The sequence below is a fragment of the Crinia signifera genome, chromosome 7 (assembly GCF_055691185.1).
Source record: "Crinia signifera chromosome 7, ASM5569118v1, whole genome shotgun sequence".
Classification (NCBI taxonomy): Eukaryota; Metazoa; Chordata; class Amphibia; order Anura; family Myobatrachidae; genus Crinia; species Crinia signifera.
In genome coordinates, this window is record NC_139223.1 from 6,338,826 (window position 1) to 6,351,980 (window position 13,155).

The 13,155-nt window shown below is 46.9% G+C and overlaps 1 pseudogene; it reads right to left on the reverse strand.

Moving 5' to 3' along the window:
• Window positions 1-11,357: 11,357 nt before the first annotated feature.
• LOC146021349 (polymerase delta-interacting protein 3 pseudogene) lies at window positions 11,358-12,347 on the reverse strand (annotated as a pseudogene).
• Window positions 12,348-13,155: the final 808 nt, after the last annotated feature.

The following is a 13,155-nucleotide window of genomic DNA, read 5'->3' on the forward strand; positions in this document are numbered from 1 at the left end:
AAGCGCTGAGGTCATGGGTTCTATTACCACCATGTGTTATATATACGGGGCAGTACGGATGGTGTAATGGTTAGCATTACTGCCTCACAGCACTGAGGTAATGGGTTCTATCCCCACCATGGGGGGAATAGAACCCATGCCTCACATCACTGAGGTCATGGGTTCTATTCCCACCATGTGTTATATATACAGGGCAGTACGGATGGTGTAATGGTTACATTACTGCCTCACAGCACTGAGGACATGGGTTCAATCCCCACCATGTGTTATATATACGGGGCAGTACGGATGGTGTAATGGTTAGCATTACTGCGTCACAGCACTGAGGTCATGGGTTCTATCCCCACCATGTGTTATATATACGGGGCAGTACGGATGGTGTAATGGTTAGCATTACTGCCTCACAGCACTGAGGTCATGGGTTCTATCCCCACCATGTGTTATATATACAGGGCAGTACGGATGGTGTAATGGTTAGCATTACTGCCTCACAGCGCTGAGGTCATGGGTTCTATCCCCACCATGTGTTATATATACGGGGCAGTACGGATGGTGTAATGGTTAGCATTACTGCCTCACAGCACTGAGGTAATGGGTTCTATCCCCACCATGGGGGGAATAGAACCCATGCCTCACATCACTGAGGTCATGGGTTCTATTCCCACCATGTGTTATATATACAGGGCAGTACGGATGGTGTAATGGTTACATTACTGCCTCACAGCACTGAGGACATGGGTTCAATCCCCACCATGTGTTATATATACGGGGCAGTACGGATGGTGTAATGGTTAGTATTACTGCCTCACAGCACTGAGGTCATGGGTTCTATCCCCACCATGTGTTATATATACGGGGCAGTATGGATGGTGTAATGGTTAGCATTACTGTCTCACAGCACTGAGGACATGGGTTCTATCCCCACCATGTGTTATATATACGGGGCAGTACGGATGGTGTAATGGTTACATTACTGCCTCAAAGCGCTGAGGTCATGGGTTCTATTACCACCATGTGTTATATATACGGGGCAGTACGGATGGTGTAATGGTTAGCATTACTGTCTCACAGCACTGAGGTCATGGGTTCTATCCCCACCAAGTGTTATATATACGGGGCAGTATGGATGCTGTAATGGTTAGCATTACTGTCTCACAGCACTGAGGTCATGGGTTCTATCCCCACCATGTGTTATATATACGGGGCAGTACGGAAGGTGTAATGGTTACATTACTGCCTCACAGCGCTGAGGTCATGGGTTCTATTCCCCACCATGTGTTATATATATACGGGGCAGTACGGATGGTGTAATGGTTAGCATTACTGCCTCACAACACTGAGGTCATGGGTTCTATTCCCACCATGTGTTATATATACGGGGCAGAACGGACGGTGTAATGGTTAGCATTACTGCCTCACAGCACTGAGGTCATGGGTTCTATCCCCACCATGTGTTATATATACAGGGCAGTACGGATGGTGTAATGGTTAGTATTACTGCCTCACATCACTGAGATAAGAGGGTTCTATTCCCACCATGTGTTATATATACAGGGCAGTACGGATGGTGTAATGGTTACATTACTGCCTCACAGCACTGAGGACATGGGTTCAATCCCCACCATGTGTTATATAAACGGGGCAGTACGGATGGTGTAATGGTTAGTATTACTGCCTCACAGCACTGAGGTCATGGGTTCTATCCCCACCATGTGTTATATATACAGGGCAGTAAGGACGGTGTAATGGTTAGTATTACTGCCTCACATCACAGAGGTCATGGGTTCTATTCCCACCATATGTTATATATACGGGGCAGTACGGACGGTGTAGTGGTTATATTAATGTCTCACAGCACTGAGGTCATGGGTTCTATTCCCACCATGTGTTATATATACGGGGCAGAACGGACGGTGTAATGGTTAGCATTACTGCCTCACAGCACTGAGGTCATGGGTTCTATCCCCACCTTGTGTTATATATACGGGGCAGTACGGATGGTGTAATGGTTAGCATTACTGCATCACAGTGCTGAGGTCATGGGTTCTATTCCCCCCCATGTGTTATATATACGGGGCAGAACGGACAGTGTAATGGTTAGCATTACTGCCTCACAGCACTGAGGTCATGGGTTCTATCCCCACCATGTGTTATATATACGGGGCAGTACGGATGGTGTAATGGTTAGCATTACTGCCTCACAGCATGGAGGTCATGGGTTCTATCCCCACCATGTGTTATATATACGGGGCAGTACGGATGGTGTAATGGTTAGCATTACTGCCTCACAGCATGGAGGTCATGGGTTCTTTCCCCACCATGTGTTATATATACAGGGCAGTACGGATGGTGTAATGGTTAGCATTACTGCCTCACAGCATGGAGGTCATGGGTTCTATCCCCACCATGTGTTATATATACAGGGCAGTACGGATGGTGTAATGGTTAGCATTACTGCCTCACAGCACTGAGGTCATGGGTTCTATCCCCACCATGTGTTATATATACGGGGCAGTACGGATGGTGTAATGGTTAGCATTACTGCCTCACAGCACTGAGGTCATGGGTTCTATCCCCACCATGTGTTATATATACGGGGCAGTACGGACGGTGTAATGGTTAGCATTACTGCCTCACAGCACTGAGGTCATGGGTTCTATCCCCACCATGTGTTATATATGTGGGCTCGGATTTCAGAGATCCGAGCCCCCACGGACGTCATCATTCCGAGCCCGATTCCGAGCAGCGCTCGGAGATTCCCGCCTGACTCGGTCCGTCCGCGTGATTAGAGCGTCGGATTTCGCGAGGCTTTATAAGCAGCTGCCGCGCTCCCGCCATCTTCACTCCAGTCAAGTAGTGGGTTGGGAGAGGGTGTGTTGGTGCTGCTGCTGGGGCTTAAACTTGAGCTTTTGCAATCGCTGGTGCTGTCTCTCAGTGCTGCTGTGTAGTAGTCTAACTGTGTACTTGTAGTACTACTGTCTCCTCTGTGCGGTCTACCTCTGGTGTGCTGTGCTGCCTGTAATTGTTTATTTTATTTGCTGGGGCTGTCTCCCTCAGTGCTGCTGTGTACTCTGTTCTCAGCTTAGGACAACAGTCTAACTGTGTACTTGTAGTACTACTGTCTCCTCTGTGCGGTCTACCTCTTGTGAGCTGTGCTGTAATTAATTATTTTATTTGCTAGGGCTGTCTCCCTCAGTGCTGCTGTGTACTATGTTCTCCTCTGCTTAGGAGAACAGTCTAACTGTGTACCTGCCTGTAGTACTACTGTCTCCTCTGTGCTGGGGCATACCTCTGGTGCTGTGCTGTGCCATTTATTATATATATAATTATTAATTAATTATATTAAATATAAATATATATATAGTCCACTGGTGCTGCACTGCTGCCTGCACTGAATCTGCCAGTCTGGCGGTCTGTGGTCTGGGGCTCACTGGCTAATAAATAATTAAATACTGCCTGCCTAATAAATAATTAAATACTGCCGTATATCTCTACCTTTGTGGTCTAGGGCTCACTGGCTATACTGCCGTATGTACCGTCTGGTCTGGGGCTCACTGGCTAATAAATAATTAAATACTGCCGTATATCTCTACCTTTGTGGTCTGGGGCTCACTGGCTATACTGCCGTATGTACCGTCTGGTCTGGGGCTCACTGGCTAATAAATAATTAAATACTGCCTGCCTAATCAATAATTAAATACTGCCGTATATCTCTACCTTTGTGGTCTGGGGCTCACTGGCTATACTGCCGTATGTACCGTCTGGTCTTGGGCTCACTGGCTAATAAATAATTAAATACTGCCGTATATCTCTACCTTTGTGGTCTGGGGCTCACTGGCTATACTGCCGTATGTACCGTCTGGTCTGGGGCTCACTGGCTAATAAATAATTAAATACTGCCATATATCTCTACCTTTGTGGTCTGGGGCTCACTGGCTATACTGCCGTATTTACCGTCTGGTCTGGGGCTCACTGGCTAATAAATAATTAAATACTGCCTGCCTAATAAATAATTAAATACTGCCGTATATCTCTACCTTTGTGGTCTGGGGCTCACTGGCTATACTGCCGTATGTACCGTCTGGTCTGGGGCTCACTGGCTAATAAATAATTAAATACTGCCTGCCTAATAAATAATTAAATACTGCCGTATATCTCTACCTTTGTGGTCTGGGGCTCACTGGCTATACTGCCATATGTACCGTCTGGTCTGGGGCTCACTGGCTAATAAGTAATTAAATACTGCCGTATATCTCTACCTTTGTGGTCTGGGGCTCACTGGCTATACTGCCGTATGTACCGTCTGGTCTGGGGATCACTGGCTAATAAATAATTAAATACTGCCTGCCTAATAAATAATTAAATACTGCCGTATATCTCTACCTTTGTGGTCTGGGGCTCACTGGCTATACTGCCGTATGTACCATCTGGTCTGGGGCTCACTGGCTAATAAATAATTAAATACTGCCATATATCTCTACCTTTGTGGTCTGGAGCTCACTGGCTATACTGCCGTATGTACCGTCTGGTCTGGGGCTCACTGGCTAATAAATAATTAAATACTGCCTGCCTAATAAATAATTAAATACTGCCGTATATCTCTACCTTTGTGGTCTGGGGCTCACTGGCTATACTGCCGTATGTACCGTCTGGTCTGGGGCTCACTGGCTAATAAATAATTAAATACTGCCTGCCTAATAAATAATTAAATACTGCTGTATATCTCTACCTTTGTGGTCTGGGGCTCACTGGCTATACTGCCGTATGTACCGTCTGGTCTGGGGCTCTCTGCCTAATACTGCCGTACCTGTGTGGTCTGTGGCTCTCTGCCCAATACTGCCGTATCTACCCTCTGGTCTGGGGCTCACTGCCTAAATACTGCCGTATATCATTATCTACCTGTCTGGTCTGGGGCTCTCTGCCTAATACTGCCGTACCTGTCTGGTGTGTGGCTCACTGCCTAATACTGCTGTATCTGTATAACTGCCTGCTGGTCCATACTCACTGACATATATAATTGCACTCCAGTGGCGCTGTTCTGTGACATAACTCCACAATAATAATGGAGATCCAAAATATGGAGGTTAACAAACAAAGGAAAGATGAAGATGCACTTCCTCATAGTTCTGAAGCTGCTGCCACTAGTCATGACATAGACGATGAAATGCCAACAACGTCTTCTGCCACGGCCGATGCCCAGTGTGAAAGCAGAGGGCATGTACAATTGAAACCAAACTTCCGTAAAAGGAATAAAAATATGAAATGTAAATCGTTGGAAGAGAAACATAAACTTGGCAATATGCCATTTACGACACGGAGTGGCAAGGAACGGCTAAGGCCATGGCCTAACTTCATGACTAGTGGTGCAGCTTCAGATGACGAGGAAAGTCCTCCTCCTCCTCTCTCCCCGCCCAATAGGAAATCAAAGAGAGTTAGGCTGACACCGACTCAAAAAAGTCTGACAAAATTTCAGAAAAAAAAACCAGAAAAAAATTCAGAAAATAAATCTGGAAAAAACTCATCCTTCTAAAGACATATCCCAAATCCCCACGGAGAGTCTGAGGGTGGCGGTGGTTGTGATGTCGGACCTTCCCATCACTGTACGTGAAGAGGTGGCTCCTTCCACCATTTGCAGTACGCCCTCTGCATATGCTGGAAGGATCACCCACAGTCTAGTTCCAGATTTTATTAGTGAAGGTGATGTTGTACACCAGGAGGAGGATATTGATGTAGCTGGCACTGAGGAGGAAGTTGTCGAGGAGGATGGAGACTTGGTTTGCTTAAATGACGCACCAGGGGGGAATGAGGAACTTGTGGGGGAAAAAGTTGTTGTCCTTGGGATGAAAAAAACCATCTTTATTCCTGGACAAAGGACCAATAAATCCACCTCTGCGGTCTGGAATTTTTTTTATCCGCATCCGGACAACAAAAGTATTGCCATTTGTAGCTTATGTAAAACTCCAATAAGCAGGGGTAAGGATCTTGCCCACCTAGGGACAACCTCCCTTCAACGTCACCTAAAGACGCGTCATGGTTCAGTGTTTAGTCCAGAAAGTGCGGCTAGCAGTCCAGCGACACCTAAATCACTTGGTCCTCCTTTTGGAGCCAAATGCCTGAAAAGCACACCACCAACTCCCTCCTCGACAAATTCCTCCTCGATCCGGATAGGGGGGGAGTCCTGCAGTCCATCTCACCTGCATGAATGACTCCATAGATTCCTCCGGAGGATCCTGCAGCACTACGCCTACTACTACTGCCGCTGCTGCTGCTGCTGCTCCTGGAAGTCAGTCATCATCCCAGAGGGGAAGTCAGTCATCATCCCAGAGGGGAAGTCGTAAGACTGCTACGTCTTTCACTAAGCAATTGACCGTCCAACAGTCATTTTCCATGAGGATAAAATACGACAGCAGTCATCCTATGGCAAAGCGGATAACTGCGGCCTTGACAGCTATGTTGGTGTTAGACGTGCGTCCGGTGTCCGCCATCAATGGAGTGGGATTTAAACGGTTGATGCAGGTATTGTGTCCCCGGTACCAAATCCCGTCTAGATTCCACTTCACTAGGCAGGCGATACCCGCGATGTACAGGGAGGTCAGAAAAAGTGTCCTCAGTGCCCTGAAAAATGCGGCTGTACCCACTGTACACTTAACTACAGACATGTGGACAAGTGGATCAGGGCAAACTAAGGACTATATGACTGTGACTGCCCACTGGGTAGATGCATCGCCTTCCGCAGCAGCAGCAGCAGCAGCAGCATCTCCTGCATGCCAGCTCCTTCTTAGGCAGGCTACGCTGTGTATCACCGGTTTCAAGAAGAGGCACAACGCCGACAACCTCTTAGAGAAACTGAGGGAAATCATCTCCCTGTGGCTTACCCCCCTTAGACTCTCCTGGGGATTTGTGGTGTCGGACAACGCCAGTTACATTGTGCGGGCATTGAACATGGGCAATTTCCAGCACGTGCTATGTTTTGCCCACACAATAAATTTGGTGGTGCAGCATTTCATAAAAAATGACAGGAGTGTGCAGGAGATGCTTGCGGTGGCACGCAAAATTTGCGGACACTTTCGGCATTCTGCCACAGCCTGCCGAAGGCTGGAGCGGGAGCAAAAACTCCGCAACCTGCCCTGCCATCAGCTCAAACAAGAGGTGGTGACGCGCTGGAACTCCACCCTCTATATGCTGCAGAGGATGGAGGAGCAGCAAAAGGCCATTCAAGCCTACACAGCCACCTACGACATAGGCAGAGGAGCGGGGCTGCACCTGACTCAAGCGCAGTGGAGGCTGATTTCCGTGTTGTGCAAGGTTCTCCAGCCGTTTGAAGTAGCCACACGTGAAGTCAGTTCCGACACTGCCTGCATTAGTCAGGTGATTCCCCTGATCAGGCTGTTACAAAAGCAGCTGGAGAAAGTGAAGGAGGAGCTAAAGCGGAGCGATTCCGCAAAGCATGTCGCTATTGTGGATGAAGCCCTCCATACGCTTTGCCAGGATACGAGGGTGGTCAGTCTGTTAAAGTCAGAGGAATACATTTTGGCCACAGTGCTCGATCCTCGGTTTAAAGCGTATGTTGTGTCTCTGTTTCTGGCGGACACAAGTCTACAAAGGTGCAAAGACCTGCTGGTCAGGAGATTGTCATCTGAAGGGGACTGTGACACGGCCCCAGCTCCTCCTTCATTTTCTCCCCCACCTGTGCCTGTGAGGAAACAGCTGCGATTTCCCACACAACCCGCTGGCGGGGATGCAGGGCAGGCAGGAGGGAGTTTGGACATCTGGTCCGGACTCAAGGACCTGCCAACGATTGCTGACATGTCTACTGTCGGTGCATTGGATGCTGTCAACATTGAAAAAATGGTGGATGATTACTTTGGTGACAGCATCCAAGTAGACATGTCAGACAGTCCTTACCTGTACTGGCAGGAAAAAAAGGCAGTTTGGAAACCCCTGTACAAACTGGCTCTATTTTACCTGAGTTGTCCCCCCTCCAGTGTGTACTCCGAAAGAGTATTCAGTGCAGCGGGGAACCTGGTCAGTGAGCGGCGAAGGAGGTTGCTCCCAAAAAATGTTGAGAAAATGATGTTTATTAAAATGAATTATCACTTATTCAATGAAGACCAGGAATTGCCTCCAGAGATTATAACGGGACCTGTGATTGTGGAGTCCAGCGGGGACGAATTGATAATCTCTGAGAATGAGGAAGTACACACTGAAGGGGGCGAGGAATCAGAGGAGGAGGGGGAGGAGGAGGAGAATGATGATGAGTGACGATCTTGTTGCTGTAGAGCCAGTCTATACAGGGAGATATTATGAATAGGTTTTTTTTTGTGTGGGGGCCCAAACAAACCAATCATTTCAGCCACAGTTTTGTAGGCCCTGTGGCTGAAATGTTTGGTTTGTTAAAGTGTGCATGTCCTATTTTCGCAACATAAGGGTGGGTGGGAGGGCCCAAGGACAATTTCCATCTTGCATCACCATTCATTATTCCTACTGCTGAGAGTCATTCATATGTGGGACTTGTCTCTTTTCAATGCATTCCACCTCATTGCTGCACCTTCATGGGTGAGAATGTGATCTCCCTGACCTGGGGGAGTCAGGGCTGTTGCAGGAAGGCTCAATTACACTTCTTTTTGGGCGGCTACACTTTTTTTTACCTGTCTGGTCTGGTGCCCACTGCTGAGAGTCATTTTTAATGAGGGTATTGTCTTTCAAATGCATATAGCTGTTTGCATTCCACCTCATTGCTGCACCTTTATGGGTGAGAATGTGATCTCCCTGACCTGGGGGAGTCAGGGCTGGGGCAGGAAGGCTCAATTACACTTCTTTTTGGGCGGCTACACTTTTTTTACCTGTCTGGTCTGGTGCCCACTGCTGAGAGTCATTTTTAATGAGGGTATTGTCTTTCAAATGCATATAGCTGTTTGCATTCCACCTCATTGCTGCACCTTCATGGGTGAGAATGTGATCTCCCTGACCTGGGGGAGTCAGGGCTGTTGCAGGAAGGCTCAATTACACTTCTTTTTGGGCGGCTACACTTTTTTTTACCTGTCTGGTCTGGTGCCCACTGCTGAGAGTCATTTTTAATGAGGGTATTGTCTTTCAAATGCATATAGCTGTTTGCATTCCACCTCAATGCTGCACCTTCATGGGTGAGAATGTGATCTCCCTGACCTGGGGGAGTCAGGGCTGGGGCAGGAAGGCTCAATTACACTTCTTTTTGGGCGGCTACACTTTTTTTTTACCTGTCTGGTCTGGTGCCCACTGCTGAGAGTCATTTTTAATGCACATCAGGGTCAGGATCAGGCACATCATAATTAATAATCAATCAATCATAATCATAATCAATCAATCATAATCAATCAATCTATCATAATCAATCAATCAATCATAATCAGAATCAAGCCTGGGCGGCTGCAATTAAAGTTCTTTGGGGGCGGCTAAAGTTTTTTTTAGTTTTCCAGTTACTGCAGTTTTATACATAGCTTGGTTTTTGTAAGTTGAAGACTTGTCAGTGCAATTTTCTTTTACAATATCCTTTATCTTTGCATGGACTTTGTGTATTTGGTTAGCATTCTGAGGTGTACACTGACTGCCTTCACCTTGAGCACGATCAGTTTCTTAAGCGGCAAAAATCCTTTTGTTTTGAAGATAGTCACTTTCTTTGCCGTTAGTTGTACAGGCTGACCTACTAACAGACACAGTTGCTTCGGAACAAGTTGTTGGAAATTTTTTAGGAGATAAAGCTGTACAAACCTTCTGGCCCCCCTTTTCAATTTTTAATTGATTTGCAAACATTTTGTAGTATTTGTCATATGTGCATAGCCTTTTAGAGAGAACTGCTTTCTTCTTATCAGATAACCTTTGTAATGATTTGACCTTCGCATCTCTCTCCTTTTTATTTAATGACAAGAACGATGAATACTTCTTTAATTTCTTCATCAACTGTTCTTTATTCATGAAATGGTCCGATAAAGCCTTTCCTCAAAACTTAAGTAAAGTTATGTTTCCTTGATAATACTTTCACAGCTCACAAAATTCTCATCACTGGCTTCCTTTTCTTTGCCACTTGATACCTTGTTTTCACAATAAAGATTGGTTTCTTTTTGATGACCAGTTGGGTACAATTACACTTCTTTTTGGGCGGCTAAACTGTTTTGTGGGCGGATGCAATTACACATCTTTTTGGGCGGCTAAACTTTTTGGGGGGAGGCTGCATTTAAACTTCTTTAGGGGCGGCTGCAATTAAACTTCTTTGGGGGCACAGGGGCACTCGGGGTATCCTGTAGTGGGCTGCCACACATTTTTTTTAAATATGGATCTTTCAGCACAGAGACCAACTGCACATCAGGGTCAGGATCAGCCAGGTTGTTAAACGGGGTTTCGACCATGAATCAATCACATCAAAAAATTAATTAATAATCAATCAATCAATCAATCATAACCAGAATCAAGCCAGATAGGGGTCTTGTTAAATATTAAACTGACCAAAACAGATACACACACAACTAGTACTGCCTCATCTACCTGTCTGGTCTGGTGCCCACTGCTGACAGTCATTCGTATGAGGGACTTGTCTTTTAACTGCATACAACTGTTTGCATTCCACTTGATTGCTGCACCAATCGCCCACTGCTGGTTGCAGCTCTCACCCTGCATTAATTTGGGAGTCTGCCACTGCAGTCTTTTTTTTTTGAGCCTTGAAACTTTTAGGGATGCTGTACTAGCCGACACCTTTAGGTGGACTCTGGTCTGTCTTGTATCCAGCACAGTGGTCTCGTGTGCAAGAGATTGTTCTCTGTCCTCTTTTGGATTTGTGTCACCATCACCATCTTCATGGGTGAGAATGTGATCTCCCTGACCTGGGGAGTCCGGGCTGGGGCAGGAAGGCTGCAATTACACTTCTTTTTGGGCAGCTGCAATGACACTTCTTTTTGGGCGGCTGCAATTAAACTTCTTTGGGGGCACCTGCAATTACACTTCTTTTTGGGCGGCTGCAATTACACTTCTTTTTGGGAGGCTACATTTTTTTTTACCTGTCTGGTCTGGTGCCTACTGCTGAGAGTCATTTGTATGAGGGACTTGTCTTTGAAATGCATATAACTCTTTGCATTCCACTGATTGCTGCACCAATCGCCCACTGCTCCTCGGCTGCACTGTGTAAACAGTGCACAATCAAGCCAGATAGGGGTCTTGGTGCTTGTTTTGAGGTTGTAGCAGGGGAGTGCAGCTACGAGTCGTAACACCTTGAGAGAAGATCAATACTTCTCTACCGGCAAAGGACATCCTCCTCGACAAAGTGCGCAGCTTCACGAGGGACGCATGTGAAGAAGTGAGCAAAGGGAACACCCGCCTAGCGAGCCAGATCACCTGACAAACACAACTTCCGCAACACCTGGGCTTAGTAAGCGGGCACGCTTCAGGGCTCCACATACACAGAATAACTCTACTGTATCTTCCTCTGTGACCCTTGGGTGCAAATTATTTACCGTCATTTTCGTTCCTTCTAGGGGGCTGAAAACAGACTCTGTTGGAGGTGGTACGGCTGGTAGGGCCTCCTTTGTAACAAGAGGTCAGCGTTTTAGTCCGTAGTAAAGGTACTGTTGGGGCAGGCGGTGTAGCACTGGGAGCGGTGTACGTATCATTCTGTACAACTTTAGTGAAAGGTAATGTTTGGCCAAGTGAAAATTGGTTGCCCAATGTTCCTGGTCTTTTCTGTAAAGTATTTGCAGCTGTGAATTTCATCTGTTTGGAAGGGATGGGAGCAAGTTCCATCTCATCATCCTCATCATCATAGTCATCATCCTGAGATGAGACCTGTTTAACAGGCTGGTGGTTGACCACATTTATTCGCATTCCCTTGACAGAGTTATTCAGACCTGAAATGGTCTTGTGTTGTGGAATCTGGATAGTTTTTGTGAGGTTTATTGCCGATGAACCTTGTGCCATAGGTGATTTAGCAGCTACTGTTGGAGCACTCCTCTTAAAGTAATCTTTTCACGAGCGTCCATCACTTTGATAGGCTTGTCTCCTGCCATGATCTGTTGCTTTCTCGAATTCAGCATTTCACGGGCGTCCTGCACTTTACCCCTTATGCGGAAGCGAGCATCTTTGGCCACCAACTTTTCACGGTCATCTTTTATCCCTAGTTTTTGGCGTGCATCAGTCACACCAATTTTCTGATGAGCATCAAATGTTCTCTGAAAACTGGTGGCAAATGGACGATTGTTCACAGATGGTTGGAGTCTGGATCTCACGTTTCCTATACCTCCCCTGTTACTGACCCTGCTGTACATCCCGGTGCCCACGGACATTCCCCGTTTCCTGATCAGTTCATCCAGTGACACGTCGGCCATATTCCTCCAACCACACAGCTGCTATATCCAATTTAATGAAAACAAAAATAATACTTGTGCTGTGTGGGACTGTAAAAAAGAATTCCATGCTGCTTGTGCACTGACGTCTGCCACTGAGTGCCACGGCCAAGCAGTACCTAATAATAAAATTAATTATTATAAATTCTGCTGGTGCACAATACTAGTATTGCTGACGTATCTACCTGTCTTGTGCCTAGTACTACTGTCTTATCTACCTGTCTGGTGCCTAGTACTGCCATATCTACCGTCTGGTCTGGGGCTCACTGCCTAATACTGCCGTATCTACCTGTCTGATCTGGGGCTCACTGCCTAATACTGCTGTACCTGTCTGGTCAGGGGCTCACTGCCTAATTTTTTTTTGGAGCCTTGAGACTTTTAGGGATGCTGTACTAGCCGACACCTTTAGGTGGACTCTGGTCTGTCTTGTATCAAGCACAGTGGTCTCATGTGCATGAGATTGTTCTCTGTCCTCTTTTAAAATTGTGTCACCATCACCATCTTCATGGGTGAGAATGTGATCTCCCTGACTTGGGGGAGTCAGGGCTGGGGCAGGAAGGGTACAGGCTGAGTGGGGGTAGGGCACCCTTGTACTCTGCTGCTTTTGCCGGCTCCGGCCGGTAGTGTCTCCCTGGTGTCACGGCTGGCACTCTGCAGGGCCTCCCTCTTGCCTTCCTCATGATGCTGGCTGCTGGCTTTCTCTGTGTGCGCCGCTGTCCATCACCGCCGGGTCTCCTGCACGGAAACGCTGCCCGGCTCTCTCCTCTCTAGCGGGTCTCACTTCTGCACG